This window comes from Alligator mississippiensis, chromosome 1, assembly GCF_030867095.1.
Source record: "Alligator mississippiensis isolate rAllMis1 chromosome 1, rAllMis1, whole genome shotgun sequence".
NCBI lineage: Eukaryota > Metazoa > Chordata > Crocodylia > Alligatoridae > Alligator > Alligator mississippiensis.
Window position 1 is genome coordinate 101,264,495 of NC_081824.1, and position 20,116 is coordinate 101,284,610.

The following is a 20,116-nucleotide window of genomic DNA, read 5'->3' on the forward strand; positions in this document are numbered from 1 at the left end:
TTCAATCAAGGAATTATAAACGAGGCTTACAAAACAAACATCAGTAGAAATATAAAATGTCGAACAGTTTTGACAGTTTTAATAAACATTGTCATGATTAAGTAATATCTTGAAAATTAACCTTAAATACAAAATGGTAAAAGTCACCACAACATTAATGCAGTACAGATTTTAAGATAATAGAATATAGACTTAGGTTTTATTAACTTTATTTTAGCATGATGATTTGTTCCTGGAATGAATTAAATGAAATTTTGCCTTGAGGAGCTCTTACAGTAAAATTGCAGTGGAGTAGTGGAAATATATTGGCAGTATGTTCTAATATTATGTCTGTTTATATAGAATAGTATATATTTAAAAAGTTAAATGACTTTTAAATATTTTTTAATCAAATATGAAACTTCAAAGATAGGTTTTTTTGCAAAGGTTTTTTTTGCAAAGTTTGTTTTAAAGATTAAACTATTTACATAATAGGAATGAAGAAAGGATGTTATGTATTTTGGTCTGAAATTTGGCATTTTAGTTAATTTCAAGTAATGGCCGAAACGAATGTAAGTAAAGTTGGCAGAAACATAGTATTTCTGTTTCATGAGAAATTCTGACTTTTCTGATTCAGGATCTTTTTTTTAGTTACACAAACTGATCCCCCTCCATATGTATCGGAAACATAAATACATTGGTTTGAGATGGGGGCTGAGAGGAGTAGTTATGAAATGAAATACCCTCGCTGGCATTTCCAGCTGCTGAGTGGAACTGACATTTTTGTCAATTTTATCTCTGTAATGGTTCCCAGACATCCAAGAGCATGTCTACATGACTTCCCTGGCATGTCTGAGTCTACTACTGAAAAGCACGCCCTGCTTGCCTACTCCTGCACCACACAAATCAAACATGGGAAGGAGGTGATGACACCTCAGTGAGGATGTCCTCCATCATTGCCTCATTTCCAGTTGGGCTAGTCCATGGTTTGTGGGGTGTTCAGAAATATCAAAGAATATAGAGGTACCAAGTTTCCTGTACTGCTAGGACTTCCAGTATTGCCAAGCTCTCAACTCTGTAGCTACTACAGAGCGCAAGGGAAAAAGGATGTCCTGATGGGGCTATCCCAGATTTGGGGATTTTGGTAGGCTGGAATCTCCAGCGGCCCATCAGCCAATTAGGCAGGCTTGTCAGTATTCTGCCTGAGCCTGCACCAAGATAGATTTACAATAATACTGTTCATTCAAACAGTAGGTATTTGGCAACAAAACTATGGGTGGTGGGGAGTTGTCACAAAATATCCAACTAACTGTTATTTGAAGAGTGGGAGAGGTTAGGGCTACTCAGAAATATTGACTGCTTACAAACGTAAAAAAGAAAACCAAAATGGAGCCTTACTTTAAACTCCAAGCCCAGCACATGCCCAGAAGAGGCAATGTATTAGTTGAACCCAGCTCACTCAATGTCTGTATAGATTGAGCGCTTCAATGGGGCTTTTTTTGTCACTTTTATTGCTTGATTGAATCAGATATTAGATACAAGCACCAAAAAGCCCCATGGAAAGTCCCAATCTATATAGACTCTGCGGACCCGGGTCCAACTAACGCGCTGCTTCTTCCAGTAAAGCACTCCCCACCCCCCCGCCACATCTGTCAGCACCCATTCTGTTTAACCTCTGTTTTTATAGTAAATATATTTTTGTTTTGTTTTGTTTTAAATACAGTATAATTCTCAAAGGAAGAGTCTGCTTTCTGGTTTTGAATTTTTCTGAACCCCCAAGTTGTGGGAGATTTATTTTTGTTTTAGTGTTTTCTTTGTTTTTTGTTTTGTTTTGGGGTTTTTTATAGGGAGGGGTGGTTTTTGCTTTTGGGGGGCAGGGAAATGGCTTGTTTTGTTTTTTCAACAAAAAGTCTGAATTGTTTGCCGAAAGAGCAATCTTTCTTAATAATTGACTTCTGTTGGGTCTTGCTATTTCTTTTCCCACTCCCTCTTCTCCTCAGATAGATCCCCATCTGCTTTGAGTTTTGGGGGATTCTGTTGCTTCTTATAACAACACACCAGGACCTGATTGCTCCCTATAATTTGATAAGCAGCCTCTCCACCCTTTTCCATTTCACTTGGGCTGAATTTTATCCACATTTCTTCATCCTTCCATAAATCTGAATTTTCCCTAGTCTTCCAAGTAGTGGAGACTCGGCAGGTTTCACCTTCTTGCTATTCCAGTGTCTTGGAAGTAGGCTTATATTGGAAGTAGGCTTATGTTACAAAATGTAGGGTATATCCTTGATTTCAAACACCACATGACTCAGCCTATTTATTGGCTATTGAGTCAATCTTATATTTACGTATGATGGAGGAAGTGATTTTTGTGTCGTATTTAATTCATACAAAAACGTTAAAGTTTACTTTATAAAATCCTTTGAATCATAAAATCCTTTGAATCTCTTATTTCAAAAGAGCCACTCTGTTCTTTAAACATTTAAAGGAAATGACAAAGGAGTCATTGTCTGCAGTAATATGATACCATGTAATGGAGATACAGGAATGATTTTTCGGTAGAAAAGTAATTTTGAAATTAATCCATTTGGAACTATGAAAGTTGATTTTAATTGTACAGTTAAACATGCATCATTACTTCATTTGTCTTAGTTTCAAAACACACGTTGCTCAAAGAAACCAGATTATTGTTTATAGCCTTATAGGTCTTTCTGCATCCGTCTGTGATCCTTTTCATTTTGTCTTTTTGGTTAGTCTAAGGCACAAAAAGTTGCAATAACAATACATTTAGTTTATTTGGTTCTCCTTCAAAATACTGTACTATAAATAGAGTAATAGTTTAAAAATTAAGTGTTTCCAGATGAACCCTGGCACTTCCACAGGAATCGCGGAACTTTCATAGGAAAATTAAAAGCTAAAAATAGTCAGTCTCTCCTATTGTTTTGCCTCTGCATTGTTTATTAAAAGAGCCATACAAAGCTATGCACTAACAAAATATTGGCATCGTGGAAAAACAAACATAACTTCCAAAAACAGCTTTATATGCAATGCTCCCTAAACCCTAGAATACCTCCATACAGATTTCATCGACCTCTTAGCCATGGGTCTGTGGCAGTTTTTTAGATACGAAAAATGTTCCCCACATATAATAAAACATTTGTAAGTGTTAACATTACTCTTATAAAATGAGATACCAGGTCAGCTGATATGATTTGTATGGCATTACATAGTTGAAGTTAAGGTAAGTACTGTGATTTACGCTAAGGATTGATACTACATGAGGTTCTAAGGAGATATTCATAGAAAGCCACTTATGCAATGTTAACATGCCAGTCTTTTGAGGATGAGACATAAATAATTTTCATCCTTTCCTTGAACATCTAAATCCAATTAGATTCATGTTAACAGACTTTATATCTCTTTGGATTGAAGAAAATCCTTATCAGTCATGAACTGAACAAAAATCAAGCAAATATAGTTCTAATTCACTCGGTGATTTATGAAGTCATATTATTTCTGTAACCTTTGACCACAAATATATAACATTAACACATAGCCAGTTAGTGTGTGTCAGATTACCAGTCTGATTCACAACACTCATCTTTTGTCCAGTAAGCTGAAAAAGGTGTGCCTGAGCCAAACAAATCTTTTTTTATTATTATTATTCCCTTAAAATAAATACTCCCAAGGATAGCTCTGACCTCAAAGAATGACAACTATAAGTTTGAATCTTATATTCATGGACCTTTAAACACTGCCATTACATATTTGTATTTTGTTTGAGGATCTCTTGCAGTTTTAGCTGTCAATTATTCCTGAATTTCAAGCCAAATTAGAATTGTATGACTAATAGTAGGATTCTCTGCTTACTCTGTGTGTGTGTGTGTGTGTGTGTGTGTGTGTGTGTGCACGCACGCACACACGCACATGTGTATAGAAGGGTGAGTGTGTTTATCTGTGTATAGGCTTTGAAAAACGCTTTTATATTTTTAAACTTTTACAATACAATAGTTGATGTAATATTTCTGAAATACTGTGATGTCATGCACTACATCTATCATGCACACCAATTAGCCAACCTACACTCCTCCCACTGGTATGTGCACTTTGATTTGTTATGGTCCTTCAGCATTTTAGAACTAGAAGTGAGAATTCTGTATTAGTGGTAATGGAGGATCCAGCCCTTCAGTGAGTTAAATTTGCAACATTTTAAGTTACATGATTGCTTTTAAGTTAGCTTTAATTATGTTAAATGACCAGTCCTCATTGAGTTGGATTTTGTGGAAACTGAGATCCCTGTCTTTATGGGAAGAAGAATATAAAAATAGAAGCAATAAATATTGGACATTGCATAAGCCAATCATTAGATATTTTTTCTTTAACAGATGTAGAATGTCCAAAATACATTTATTCATGGTGTATTTGAAATTTGGGAGGAGTTGCATAGGCATGTCAAGCAGATTGGAGACAGATGTCAAGAGCAGCAGCAGAGGGATGTCCACAGGATGGTTTCACAGTTATATTGACATGTGTGGGATATGCTTCTCAGCAGCAATTTAAGAAATGTTGCAGAAATATATATGTGCCATATTAATGTGCATACCGCATGCATACTTTTCCCCCCCTAAAATTAGCCATCCAAAATAGGGGAGTGTTTTAAGTGAGGAGGTTGATTTCTGTACTGGAATAGAGGCACAGGGATTCTGGCTTGGCTGCTGGCAGTTGTTCTTCCCTGCCAGTTGCATGAGTGGACTGGGGCATTGGGTGGGAGGGTAGAGAGTGTAGTCCATTTCTCAGTGTCACTCATGCTTCCCTTGCTGCCTAACCAAAAGATGGAGTTTTAACACTCTCACGCCCACTGCAAAATTGGCAGCAGCTTTTGAGAAGATTGAGCCTCCAAAAGCAGTTGCTAATTCAGTGAGTGATGCTGATGAATAGATGCTGCTCAAACTACACGTAGCCAGCATGCAATCATGACTCTGGAAAAAGCTTTATTTCTTCATTCTGCCTTCCCAAAATAAAGTCTTATTTGGGGGATGTGATATGCGAGAAAATGTAATACCTTTAGATAGTTCCAAATATTAATCCAATTGGACTGAACTTAGGTCAAGAAGCACTTTATATAAAGAATGTGGAAAGGTAGATGCCTGTTAAGAAAGATTCAGAAAGCTCAGAGGTACCTAAAGGCAGTCAATAGGAAGTGCTAACTAAGAGCCACATTTGAACAGCCATATCCCTCCCTTCTCCAGAGCTTAGGTATCTGATATAGAATGAACTGTAAGTGCCTCCATTCATTTGTGACAAATTGACTAGGGACAGATATTCAAAAAGCCCGATGTGGCATCGCTGTACATTACATGGTAAGTAGGGTTGTATAGATCGGTAGTGAACAGAACACACATTCACCCTTTGTTGGGATGGGGGGGGGGTGGGGAGGGGGAAGGAGGTTGAATCTTAGACTGGGTTCTGCCATTTTTAAACCAGTCTATGTGTGCCTAACTTCTGTTCTCTTATGGGTATAGACCTGTTTTGTGTGCCGAACTTCTGTTCTGTAACAGGTATAGACCAGTTTCTGATCACTTACACTGGTAAAAGTATAACATCTAGACTTGGCCTCATTTTGCTTTTTAAGGTAAGTGCAGCTACAATGATAGTGGTTGCCTCCTGCCCTTTTTGCCTAGTAGTCTAGTAGTTAGAGCACTCACCCAGAAAGTGGAAGATCCTGGTTCTTGACCCTTCTGCACCTAAGGAGATTTGCACCTATATCTCCTTCCTAGGAAGGTACCCTACTTCTCAAATGATAGAACAGGTATGCTTCACTCCTGCTGAAGCTAGGCATTGGTTAACTAAAAACTGTGAGAGATATGGGGCCAAAAAGAGAACAAGCAAGAGCAAGCCTGATTCTGTACCTGGTGGTTATAACACTTCCCTGGAAGAAGAGGGAGTCCTGAGTTACAATACCTGCTTGTCAAGGTTATTTGTTGTTTAACCAATGGCTATAGAATATATAAATAGACCTGACAGCAGAGACTGGAATCTAGTGCTGTAACCAGTAGGCTATGGAGACAGGTTCTATTTTGTTTGCTCCCAAACTGGATTTGGCTATCAGTAGTTGGCCATTAACCATTTTCAAAAGATTCTGTCTGTCCTAAACCTATTTCAGCCCAGAGCTGCAAGGGCTGAGCAGGTCTTTCCCTCAAGTTTTTCCACAAGGATGCCTGGGCTGTCTGTGCTTACCACATGTTGAAACCAAACACATGCTGATGTTCTCAGTGCTTCCCTCTGAAGGCAGTAAGAAGGAGGAGAAGAAAGCAATGTGTGAGAAAATCAAAGAGATGAGGAGAAACATGTATTGTGAAAGAGAAGGGGAATAAGGCTGCAGACAGAAGTTGCCCTCTTGCTGCCATAAATATTTTTATGGTGGTTCAGAACCTGGGCAAACAGACCTCCTTTGCCCCTTGTCGAGCCTCAGATGCCCCAAAATTATCTTCAGAAAAATTCCAGGGCATGCGCCTGCAAGCTCAGAGAAGAGAACACATGGGATCCCTAAAGCTGTCTCAGGTCAAAGCCAAGTACTTGGAGCCACTGGGTGCAGACAGAAGTGCAGCTCCCAGCTGTAACTGAGAATGCTTTGCAGGAAGTGTTCTGAGTTGCAACGATCTCCTGGAACAAACAGAAGTTCACTGTTGGTCCCAGCTAGGTGGGGAATCTAGGTGCTGGCTGCCAGCCTGCAGTCAGCTTCCCCTAGCAGCGGCCCTTCCTCTCTCCCAGTTTGTCCATTTCTCAGAATGGGAGGGCAGCGCTCGTTCTAGGGATTCCTCAGCCGATGCTGGGGGGTGGGGTGGGTATATTGGAGCCCCACCCCGCCCTTCTTAAGGGCTGCAAATCCCTAGACTGATCTCCTTCCAATCCCTTCACCCCCACTCCCATTCTGAAAACAGTGACAGGCTGGCAGGCAGCGCAGACAGAAGTTACAGCAGACACTCAGTTTTGAAGCATCTTCATGTGACCCCTCGTGCAATGAGGGTTCAGATTTTCACCCGATCAGCCATATTTGAAGCTGTCTGCAGCCTCGCACTTCAGTTTGATCATAGCATAGACTGCTTTCTATGGTCAGATCAGTTAAAAAATGTCACTTCTGTCTGTGCCCGTAATCTACTGAAGCAGCGAGGGCCCAATCCTGCAGGACAACAATGATAAGTGCCATCTATGTCAATCAATCAGATCAGCTGTGCCAGGCTACATCCCGGCACAGCTGATCTCACCACAAAAATAATGTTTCTTTGTAGCCTAAGTGCAGGGGAAGAGAGGGTTTACATGGTTCAACCTGTGTGGGGAGGTACAGAGCAGGAGGGGCTAGAGAAGGTGCTAGGACAATAAGGAATAGAGATCACAGGGGAGTGGGTTGCATTGGAAGCCGTAATTCTGCCATATCTTAACTTCTGAGCTTGATTGTGACCTTAATGTCTATCAACATAGAGGTTTTAAAATTAGCTATACAATGCCATAGAGAGACAATTTAATAAAGCTTAAAGGCATAACAATTTCACAGAACTGACTGGCTAGCTGAGTGTTTCTCAGTATGTTTCCAGGCAGTTTCAGAGGATGTAGCACTGTCCATACCTGAAGAAACCCTCAGATTGAGGAAGCAGTTATTTGGGGAAGTCATGGATGTGACTGTGACTCAGAAGAGTGTAAAAGAAATAGCAGTACCAGCAGCCGGATGTAGTGTGCATGTGTAACCACTTCCTGAGATGACCAGGGCTGGGGTTTTTGAGGGTAATTGTGCTTGCTGCCCCTTTTTTTCTGGAGGCTGTGACTATGAGTCAAACCACTCATAAATCAGCAAGTCACATAACAATACACACTTAGATAGGGCAAATAGTATATAAATGTTACATTGGCTGAATTTAGGATGGTTGCATTAGCTACAAACAACAAAGCCCTGGATGTCTCCTTCAGCCCATCCTAAACAAATGCCTTTATACCACCCTGTAATATCAAATGGTCTGTGTAGGGATCATACTTTTTTCCTTAACCCTGTATGAAAAAGCATATTTTTTTCTTATTTAGAACATATGACAAAAAAAATCAGAGCCATATCTTTTCCCTCTGGCTAATAGCTGAAGAGGAGAATCATAATGAATGAAGCTATGTAAATTAGCCTTTCTAAAGCTACCTAAACCAGCCCATTCTATGTGGTATTGTCATGATTAAGATATGTTCTTTCTTTATGCACCAGTAACAATTGCAAGTTTAGGATCCCCACTTCTGTAAAGAAACGTGAACTGTTTTTTCCATCGCCAATTGATTATGGGAAATTGTTTCTTACACCCGTCATTAATACAGAATGGCATTTTATGTATGCAGTATGATTTTTGGAGAGGAGATCTTTTTATATTAAGTGGATTTATGGTGGGAATGAGATTATTTTAATGGTGGCTGTTTTGAAGCTTCACTGATGCTTAGAATCAGAAAGCACCCTGAAACAGGTGGCCGCTCGGGGCCGGGCTAAAACGTGGCCCGCACACCTGCTCCTGGGGCAACCGCCCGCCTTCTTGCCTGCCATGCCTTGCTGTTAATTAATTAACTGATGTTAAATAGCGGGAGGCTGCCCTTGTACTGTCCCGCTGCCAGGGGGCACTATCTGCGGCTCCGTTTCCTCCCCTACACCGCAGTCCACACCTCGCCGATGGAATAGCTGTTGTCTCAGCCTTATCATAATCGGGCCCCTCTTTATCCTCTCCGGGCCTTCCTTCCAGTGATCAACCGTGCTGCCCCCTCTCTGGGGCCTCTGCATCCACACTGGGACTTCTCAGTCACCGCGCCTTCTCTGGGGCTTTCAGCAATGCTGCCCCCTCTTCGGGGCTCCCCGTGCCCGCACTGGGCTCCTCGGTGAGGCTGTCCCCTTCTCTAAGACTCCTCAGTAAAGCTGATCTCTCTGGGGCCTTCTCCGTAACGATGCCCCCCTCTTTGGGCCTCGCCACGCTCGCCCTAGGGCTTCTCAATAGTGCCCCCTCTCTGGGGCTCGCCATGCCCGCACTGGGGCTTCTTAGACCCCAGCCCCAGAGAGGAGCATTTATGTACCCCGTACGCTGCGCCCTTACTGGCGCTGGGGTCCCCACACTACTGTGGGTTCCCTATGAGGCCTCCTCCAACCCCTAATAGCCTCACCCAAACCACCGGTGTAACGACCAAATGGAACAGAAACTCGAGCCTCTTGGCTGTAACTTAAACATAAGCTGCTTGGCTATAAGAACATTGCTCAAGCATCTTAGAGCTGCCATAAGCTGTACCTGCGGTCAGGCTTCTTCCCGCATCCTGGCTTAGGGAGCTCCTGCCTCTGGCTGCTGGCAGGGAACTGCCTCTGGCCTCCTGTCTGTGCTTTATATAGGAGCCAGGCCCTACCCCTTTCAGTCAGCTGACCTCCTGGTTGCCCTGGCAACCCACAGCTGGGCTCCTTATTCCCTGCTAGGGCTCTTTCCCTAGCAGTTTCCCCTCTCTAGGAGCAGGGCACCTTAGTGCTCTGTGACACACCCAAAAGAAGAAAGAGAAGGAGTGGGAGTATGGGTGAGGAGGCTATCACTGTGAGTGATTGATCATGTTTATCACAGTCTGACTGTCTAATCTACATAACACTTGTTTTTCACACCAGAAAAGAATTTAATGGAGATGCTTCTTAAAGATCAACTCCTTCCATTTGCAGAGTCCTTGTGGAAATGAGGTTAATGTTTGATCATATTCAAAATCTGTTCTAGTTCTATGCTTGCTGAAACATAGCTGAACAGTAAAGGCTGAGGAAGGAGCTCTTCTACAAACTATGTTCAACTCAATACACAATTGATTTCGTTTTGTGCACAGCTTTATTTAAAGAACACATAAACTTATCCAATTTAGATGATACTGCAGTTTGGCAGTATTTCCTTTTTTTAGTTTAACTGAGCTAAGCAGTAAACAATTCCACTCATCATAGTGCAGCTGCACAGAGGCACTACTACTGTCCACAACAGCCCACCAAGCTTTACATGGCTGCATAAACAATTTACTCAAGGGCATCTGGTTCCTGAAAATGACCAGGTTTACATGTTGCATACAAACAGTAAAAGACAAGGTGTGTGTTGCCTAATGACTGATCACATTTACCCAACAAATATTTGTTTAAGCTTGCTTCATGCTAGAGAACTGTAAAACTCTGGAAATCACCAGATATTTGAGAACTAAGACTTGGGAATTTATATATCACCTTTTTCCCATCAGTTGTTGGTCATTACATTTTCACAACTAGACCATGGGTAGAAAAGAAGAGAGGTTGTGATCCTTTTGCTTTATTAATTGTCAAAAAAGTGCCTTTTATTACAGTGTTGGTGCTCCACTGAAGTCTTAGACAGACACATAAAAATATGTAATATACTATGTGGAAGCACTTAAGAGTTGGACACCATTCTTTTTCATAATAATTTATGTCTCTCCGCTCCTGTCATGGGTATGACCCAGACATGGGGTCAGGGTTCAGAATGCAAGGGTCTAAAATACTGTAGGTCCAAAAGCCAAGCTGAGTTCATAGTACCAGGTATCAGTGTGAGTCTGACAGATTGTGCCAGGGGGTCAGGCGAGTCTGCAGTCAAGGCCAGGGCCATGGTCAGGAGCTGAGGAATCCAATATGCAGGGTAAGGTTGGGAGAAGTGGGATATAGGAATCTAAGGCAGAGGTGAAACTGGAGCAGACCTTAGGCAGGAGATCTGAGGCCAGAGGTGAGATGGGAGCAAGATACAAGCAAGGCAGGAGGGTCCCAAGTCGCAAAGCTATGAACACTGTTTCTGGGAAGGGCTTTCCTACCAAGGATCTGTGGCCTCCAGTAGTTCCCCACTGAGAACCTCACAGGGAAGGCCCAGAAGGGGTCTGGCACCCCACTCAGTGGCACTACAGCCCAGACACCTACCAACATGCCTGGAAGACCCAGATTCAAGCTTCAAGGATCCTGACAACTACGTTAGCAGTCTTTTTTGGGAGAAAGGTCTTAAGAGAAAGCTTTTCTTCTTTGCCTAAAGCTTAAAATTGTTTGAAAGAATGAACTAAATTTTCACGAAACTGTGTATATGACATTGCCATCTTTATTGGTGTTCATTGTTTTATGAAAATAAAAGAAAAGGTTTTGAATATTTTGTTCCCAAAATTGTTAAATGTTTTTGGAATGAAGCAGATGAATGAACACAATATAAGTACAAATATAAAGAGTAATTTTAGATTGCTAAATTGAAGTATATCAATATGTCTGTTGTAAAATAGGGGTGGCCATACAGGAAGTTGCACTGGCTTTTAATCAATCAATCTTTAAACAAATTAAACTTAAACTGTTATAAGTCTTATATATGAACAAATCTTAAGAGGTATGAGACAGAAGAATGAAACAAATCCTTCCATAGCAATAATAATGTATGTACTAATTGGTTTAGTTCTGGAAATCTCAGCAGAGATGCCAAGGAGTACTGCATGTTGAGACTATTCCTATAAAGTTATCTTTCTTTTTTATAATATGGACATTGATTCAAGTTTTGGAAGGTGGAAATTTCACTGCATCTATTCTACCTGTTCTCTGGATAAAGAGACCTATGCTGTCAATAAAACATCTTATATACACAAAAGTCTCTTTTTAAAAGGTGACATTTAAAAAAAATTCCATGCTTTTTATTAGAAAACATGTAGAGTCTTTGAAATATAACATCCGTGTCTTTGGCATCATTGGACTTGATATTGAACTGTGGGTGGCATTCTCCAAAACTTGTTCTTCTGTAGAAATGCACAGAGCCAAGTATTTTATATTTTTTGTATAAAACTCAAAAAGTTCAAGGATGAAAGGGGTGAAGATTCTTCATCTATAGTTCCATGCAGTCAAAAATAGTGCTGTGTTTTTCCATAAAGACAGCAGGAGTTGCTTCATCTGATTATCTTTTATATTAAATATTGTGTTTGGCACTAACCTGATAAGAAAATTGTACAAAGCTCATTTCAGAGAAAACTAAAGCTGCTGTTTTCAAAGGCAGGATATGCACAATATTCCTTTTGTTTAAATAGTTTTAAAATATTTTCAGCTTAAATTGCCAAGTGTTCTGAAAATAACTTTTTTTCCTCACAAAAAGTATATTTTATATTCAAGAAAGCTTTAGTATTTCACCACCACAATAGTAAATTCTTGTTTATTATTATTTATTACTTAGTTTTCTTGTACCTCAAGAGACCCCACATCAGGATCAGAAACTCATTGTACTAGGTGCTAGGAAGAGGCAATTTTTTTTCCCCATAGAATTCACAAATAAACAAGACAAACAGAGGGTGGGGGAAAGGAAATATTGTCTCTATCCTAAAGGCAGAAAACCAAGACACAGGGAAAATACATGGCTGCTCATTGCTTTACAGACAATCCCATGGCAGATCTGGATATATACCAGTAATTTTGGTCTCCTAAGTCTCAGTCCAGAGCCTTACTCACAATCCCTCCCTTTTACATGAAAGTCTTTTTGGGTCTTTCTTTCTTTATTATAGTTGGATGCATTCTCTTCCCTCATCCACATTTCTGTCTCAGATAAGCAAGCCCATAACAGTGTCAGGCTGGGGTCACTAAAGTAAATGTGCCTTTCAGATCTATTTTCTATGGTACAGTGATTAATTTTTGTTTTCTTTACAACTTAAGGGATGTGCCCTACTAACATAACCTGTTTTTGTTTTGGAAGGAGTTGTGTGTAGATTATTAACAATATTATCTTATGTACATACATACGTAGGATTACTGGTTATAAAGTTGTTTCTTTCAGAGGTTTTCTTCATTTTCTGGTGTCAGCTACAATCCTACTCAGGTGGATAGATTGCTAATTTGCAGCCATCTGTAGTTAAAGCAGGTCTCAGTTTAAGGGTGAGTATTTAGTACAGGTTGAACAAGAGATTGTTCATGAGGATACTGTAAAAATAGAGATGGCACTATAATGTGAGTGATGATGCTTTTCATATGACTCTACTAAGCACATTTGATAGTTATTCTTTCAGAGACAGTGGGTGTGTCTATGCATGCTATTAATTCAAAATAATACTTCGTAAAAATATTGCGTAGTACGCCTACCCAGAAACACATCTACACGTGCTCCCTCTTGGGAGCAGATTTGTTCCCACCCTGTCTGCCCCCCTGCAGCAGCCAGGGTGAGCTCCAGGCTCCCTCTGGGTGCTAGCCCAGGGACTGGCAGGGAGCACAGAGCCAGCCCCCATGTGTACAGGACCCAGAGAGCTCTGCCAGCTGCAGTAGCAGCTGTCTCCCAACCCCATACACATTGGGAGGAGTCCTGATGTGCATGGGGCTGGGACATAGCTGCTGCTGAAGAGCTCTCTCACCCTATGCACATGGGGACAAGCCCTGTGTCCAGCAGGGCTTCCCTGTGTAGCCCAGGCTGGCTGGGACCTGTCCCATTCTGGGGCAGGTCCCAGCCAGCTCTGGGCTGCATAAGGAGTTCCCCACCCACCCTGGAGCTGGCTGGGGATTGTCCTGCCTCTGGGGCAGGTCCCAGGCAGCTCTGGGCTAGTCAGGGAACTCCTCATGCAGCCCAGAACTGGCTGGGACCTGGCCCAGAATGGGACAGTTCCCAGCCAGCCCCAAGTTGCACAGGGAACCTTGGAGTTCCCGAGTTCTGGCACAGCTTGGTTCCCAGCTCCTGCGGGGAGCCAGAAGCTGAGCAGGACTGGAATGAGGGTGGGGAGGGGGGTGGAGAGAGAGACCCCGTCCAGGTGATGCTCAGCTCCCAGCCCCTGAGGGAAGATGGGAGCTGAGTAGTGCCAGGACCTGGGGGGTTCCCCATCTCCTGTGTCCCTCTAGTGTAGAGGCTAACCAGGAAAAAAATTGCTTCATGCCAGCATCTACATATGCCCTACTGCATAGTTTCTCTTGCGCAGCACACGTGTACATGGTGACACTTTATTGCGCAGTCGATTAGTAAATATGTTTGTTTATTCCCTTGTTCCCCACACAGTGGAGACAGGGTTTATCAGATGAATGCAGTAGGTACCCGAGTTCATCTGGCCTAATGTTAGTTCTTGGCTGAACTACAGCAGAAAGATAGACCTGGGCATGAAGACTTTAGAGGTAACAAGTAAGAGGGGGCATGACTCTGCAGGCCAGTAATGAGGGCATCTCCCTCAGTATTGGATTTTTATCCCTTCTCTCAACATGGCTTATACATTTTGTCCAATAACTGCAAAATACACAAGCAGTCACTGGCACATGAATCAGAACCTAACCCATCTACTTCCCGTGTTCCCCTTCCCCATGCCCCACCTCCAGGACAGTGTCCTTATCTCTAGGCTACAAATTCATGGTTCACATATGCTCTAATGCCTTCTGGCCGTATGAATTTTACAGTCCTTTCTTTACAGTAATTCAGCTTCTAGACCCCATGTTCCTTTCAACCTGGTGTTTTGGACACTCTTTTGAGGTATGGAATCCCCTTAGACTAGTGGTGCTCAACCTTTGGCTTGTGGGGCTTCCCCTGGGTCCAGAAATTTGGCAACAGTAGACTGGTAGCAACGTTAATTACTGTGGTTTTTAAATTTCCAGGCCTGTGGGGAGCCCTTCACACCTCTAACATGGTCTGGCCTGTGGAGTTAGGTTGGCGCGTGTACTCAGTCTGTGGCTGACTCCAGGGTATGGGACTGGGCTAGTGCATCCAATCCCATCTGGAGACTAACCCTGTGTACCAACCCCATGCTGGATTAGGTCCGCAGACTGACCTTGTCTGTGGGATTCAGCCCTCTAAACAGCCCTGCGCTCATTTGTTTGGCCCATGGGATCTAAGGTTGAACACCACTGACTGAGGAGGACTTAGAACCCATTTTTCCTACTTTTGGGCCACATCCTCTAACTACTAAATAGAAGGTTGCGAGCACTCCCACCACCTGGGATGGGCGTTTTCTGATGTGACAGAAGCCAACCCACTGCTGTATGTCCATTTTATCCAGTGACTGTTAAATGCAAAGTGCAGAAACATAAGTAGGCCAGCTTCAGTGGGATGGATGATGGGTTCTCTTGGAAATGTTTGGCCCATGGCCCTGACCTGTAGTCTATCAGGCTAATGCCAATACAGTGTTCCAGTGCTTCTTTTGAGGGGTCGTGGCCCACTTCCTCAGATCTCCTGAGTGCAGGACACTAATCACCCCATCCCCCTATAAGGTGCTGTCTTGTAGCTGTGTGACAGGGTTGATTGTGTAGTTTTAGAAATAAGTTAGAAAAGGATTTCTATGGGAGGGCTTGGGTAGGGGTGATCTTGTGTCGGGGGGGGGGGTGGACTAGGTGTCCTCTAGAGGTCCCTTCCAGCCCTCCTTCTCTCTGATTCTAAAAGATAGGAGGGCCTTCCTCTTCCTCTGTTTTGTGATCAGTTGTGCTTAGTTCTTTTTACACTCAGACACTTGCCTTTTTGGGGAGAAAGATCTACGTTCCATGTAAGCTGTAAAAGTTAACCTTGTACTGGTCTGAGTGGAATTGGAGTTGGGCCCAGCTTTCTAACACAAAAATATTGAAAGCAACTTGGAGTAACTGCATCCATTTTGGGGCTCCAAAATTCAAAAAGGGTGTGGAGAAGCTTGAGAGAGTGCAGAGGAGAGCCACGCGCATGATCAGAGGTCAGGAAAACAGACCTTATGATGAGAGGCTGAGAGCCATGGGACTCTTCAGCCTAGAAAAGCACAGGCTCAGGGGTGATCTGGTGGCCATCTATAAGTTTTTATCAGGGGTGCTCATCAAGATCTGGGGGAACATCTGTTCACCAGAGCACCCCAAGGGATGACAAGATTGAACGGTCACAAACTCCGCCACGACCGATTCAGGCTGGACATAAGGAAGAAATTCTTTATTTTCCGAGCCCCCCAAGGTTTGGAATAGACTGCCGCTGGAGGTACATTTGCGGCCTTCAAGACACATTTCGATGCTCGTGTTGCTGGGATCCTATGATCCCTGCTGACTTCCTGCCCATGGGGCAGGGGACTGGACTCAGTGATCTTCCAGGGTCCCTTCCAGGCCAAATGTCTATGAAATCTAACACCTCACTAATTCTCATTCTTACCATTCAAAATAAATAGATTGATAAATTACTAAAGCCATTTAAAAAGACAGTTTTCTAAGTACATCACATCATCTGACAAAAGCTCCTAGTTCTCTGATTTAATTAATCTATAAAATGTATCATTGCTGTGGACTTGAAGGACTTGAGTGCAATTCCAGATGATAGTGGCAGTTTGTCACACAACATTTACACTTTCAGTGCATCCCTGAAGCCCACCCAGCCTCCTATCCAATGGGTAGCAGGAGCTAACTTGAAAGTAAAGGCTGACCACAACACCTCCTTGTGTTGAGGTTAAAGAGTGGAGCCTTGCCCCTCAGCCACAGTGGACCTCTGTGGCCTGGAAATGGGACACTTTTACTTTAATAAGATGCATCTCTACCCTGTCTTTTGTCTGACTTCAAGACTAACATGATTAACTATATTTTTCTAAGTACAACCAGGGTCAATCAGAGATGTGGGCTCGTTAGAACAGCATGCATTTTAAAACAGCTAAATCCAAAATCTAGCACAAAAATAAAGAATGTCACATTTCTAGATTGACTGTACTCCAGCACCACATGGCTTTTTAAAAGACTTGCAGGTCAGGTTAGATTCCTAATTGATTATTAGCTTTCTGTCATGCTGTAGGTAAGACGACAGGTTCTTGGATGTATAAGCAGAGGAATGTTAAGTAGGAATAAGAAGGTAGCACTGCCTATTAGCAGCATTAGTGAAACCAGTCCTGCAATAATACATCCCATTCTACTATCCACACTATACAAAAGGATGTGGAAAAATTAAAAAGGATTCAGAAGAATCATGGTTTGGAAAATGAGAGTCTGAGCTCAGTCTACTTAGTTTATGGAAGAGAAGGACAGGCGATAGCCTTGTTGTACAAAAAAAATTGTGGGTTCTTTGGCTTCAGGTAGGCAGAAAGTCAAACGAGAATATCATAATGCCAGAAGTAATAAGAGCTAGAGGTGAAGTGATATATCAGTTGCATATTGGATCAGCACTGATAAAATAAAAAATAATGTTATCGGCTATCGACTTCTTTTGGCTGGTGTAGCTGATAATGTTCACCTTTAAATATAATATGCCAGGGCCCCCAAAAGCTTACCCTGCAGGTAAGGCTGTGGAGGGGAAGGGGCATGGGGTGGCAGATTGAGGCCCCCACGGTGAGGGAAGGAGTGGGGCAGGGGCTGGCGCTGCCCAGCCAGGGAAGTGAATGGGACCTGGGGCCAGGGTGGGAAGGAGGAAAGAGCTGCGGGTGGCTCATCCAGGGGGCACCAGAGAGGGTGGGGGGGTAGCTCCCTTATGTTGCATGTACCCCCCAGGGGAGACATGGAGGGGCATATCCCCCTCCCTCCCCCCAATTTGTGCACAGGGCGCATGTGGGCTGCTCACCATGGGCTCATGGTTCTCTACTTTTCAAATGTAGCAGCATTTGAACTAAAATTCATTTGACAGTTAAGGCGCCCCTGCTGCCATTTTTAAATGCCAGAACACTGATCGCTTGGATGATCCAAGATTAGATTGGACATTAGGAGGAACTTCTTCACAGTTTGAGTGGCCAAGGTCTGGAACGGGCTCCCAAGGGAGGTGGTGCTCTCCCCTACCCTGGGGGTCTTCAAGAGGAGGTTAGATAACCATCTAGCTGGGGTCATCTAGACCCAGCACTCTTTCCTGCCTATGCAGGGGGTCGGACTCGATGATCTATTGAGGTCCCTTCCGACCCTAACATCTATGAATCTATGATCCATCCATGGCTCTGTCCCACTCCCCACCTTGGGCTGCATCCCCAGCCCCTGCCCCACTCCCTCTCTCACTGTGGGGGGTCTTGATCTCCCCCCTCTCCGTGCCCCTTCCTTCCCCATGCCCCTTCCTCTCCACAGACTTACCTGCAGAGAGCTGCTCTCCACACTGCCTGGCTGCGTTCCTATAAATTGGTTATCAGATCGGTATTGGCCAATATGGCTGATTAATATAATCGGCTATTGGTATTGGCCAAAAAAATCTTTCTTGGTGCACCCCTACAAATAACTGAAGGTTCTATTCTCTGACAGTTCAAAAAAATCTAAATATATATCATTTGGGAGTAAAACAAAAATCAGAAAATAAGAAGTTAGTTTCACAAGAGGACCTTATTGCTGTTTATAGAATTAAGGAGGATGAGGTGGTATTCTCCCTGCATCCTATAGTCCAGGTGTAATAACAGTCACCTAAGACATAGAAGTCCATGGTTCAAATCTTATATTTCCATGATGTCATGTAGGGACCTGAACCCAGGTGTCTCTCCTCTCAAGAGAGTATACTTGACTATTGGGCATTGTGGAGTGAATTTTTCAACTCTTCCACCGAAGCTGTGTGTGAAGTGAGAGATCTGAATTCAACTCCTTGCTCAAAATTAGGTATATAGGGGTCTTGTTTCTGTCTGTGAGTGCAGTTCTGTGCCTGTGAACATCGTTACCAACCAGTAAATTCTTGGGTATAAAATCAGTGGAAAATTAACCACTGTCGAATCCAGTATTAAATCTGGTAATGGATACGTGGAAACCTAGCATGAAAAACAGAGTTTTACAAAAGCTGAAATGAAATTCTTAGTATTTCTATTCACATTTTTTACTTTGGCAGAAATTTATTCACCAAAATCAATTCAAATAGGTTGAGACTTCCTGCTCCTGATTTATTGAGAGAGAGAATTATCAAAAAATTGCCCAGCTTACTCCAAGTCTATGATTCAATAACCCTTTATGTTGAAAGTTGTTACCTTTCATATGTATTCTCTTTCATGAAACACCCAGCAGAGAAGGAAATACAAAAGTAAGAATGAGGTTGGGACTCACTTAGGACAAACCTTAACCACTCAGAAAAAAGAGGTCACTTGGTATTTTTCACATTCAGAGTGTATGTACATTTTAAGCAATACATATCATGAGCATTTAGTTTGCTATATAGTATGTTTAAATAAAGGATTAGGAAGGAAATGTTGCATCTTACTTTGAATTAGGGAAAAAGGGTCCCAGTGAGATGCTCATTAACTAATACCAGTCAGGTTAATTACCAGATGGGCACATCTACGTGTGATGCTACGTTACCGTAGCAACATGCTACAGCGATGTAGTGTCCGTGGGCAAGAATCGTGACTCAGCAGCTACTTTGCAGGAGCAACACACTGCCCCAGTAAAGTGCACCGCTTCAGCCAAATAGCTGCTAAAAATAACCATGCACCGCACATTCTGCGCAGTACGGGCTGTTACTGCACTGTGATTTAGTACTTCCGAAAGGTAACAGTAACAACTTCACCATAGGGACACATGTAAACACGCCCAATTTTACTGTTGTTTACTATGTGCCCAAACATATTTTCGAGGCATGGCTTCTTTCCCTGCCAGACTATCAGACATGTGGACTGCTTCCAGAAGCTTGCTTTGGCCACTCAATTGACAGCCTCACCCTGACAGTGAAAATGGGCCAAGAGCCACATTAAGAAGACGAAGCCATATACCACAAAACTGTTCTAGAAGGGCAAAAAAAAAAGGTGTGGATACAGAAACCAGTCTATCTGTTTATTGAACTTACTCTAGCAAAGGGAGTGAACAGTAGTCATATTGTGTTCTCATGGGTGGTGTTTGATGTGTCCACTCAGAAGTTGACAGGGCATTTTCCAGAAGCACCAGGGTATAGGTTAAGCTTGCCCAGTATTAAATGTGTCAATTCTGACAGGAATGAACGTTTCCTTTGACCATACTGCTGCCTTATTACTTCTTACTTCTCCCCACCCTCCCACTTCTAGTCTGCTAATACATTCAAAAGCTTCCATTAATAAAAATGTAACTAACCGGGGGAAAGACTAGAGTTGTAGAGCTGAAGAGCCAGACTGGGAGAGGTGTGGGAGTGTGCATCTCTGAGTAAGAAGAAGTAAGATTTGTAACAAAGAACACAGAAGCAGATAATGTGGCCCTTTCTTATTTTCAGGCCTGGAGAGAGATAATGATGTGGCTAAGTTGAATCAAAGTCTGGAAAAAGTGTAGGATTATAGGCTTTAAAGAGGAGAAGACTTGAAA

The 20,116-nt window shown here is 42.6% G+C and overlaps 1 protein-coding gene and 1 long non-coding RNA gene across 5 annotated transcripts in view; one reads left to right on the forward strand and one right to left on the reverse strand.

Annotated features, from left to right (window-relative positions):
• LOC102565708 (dermatan-sulfate epimerase) overlaps positions 1–20,116 on the forward strand; it is a 342,822-nt gene that overhangs the window by 174,028 nt on the left and 148,678 nt on the right. The window lies entirely within an intron of this gene.
• The window catches only part of LOC132252347 (uncharacterized), a 117,036-nt gene that overhangs the window by 74,087 nt on the left and 22,833 nt on the right, over positions 1–20,116 (reverse strand). The window lies entirely within an intron of this gene.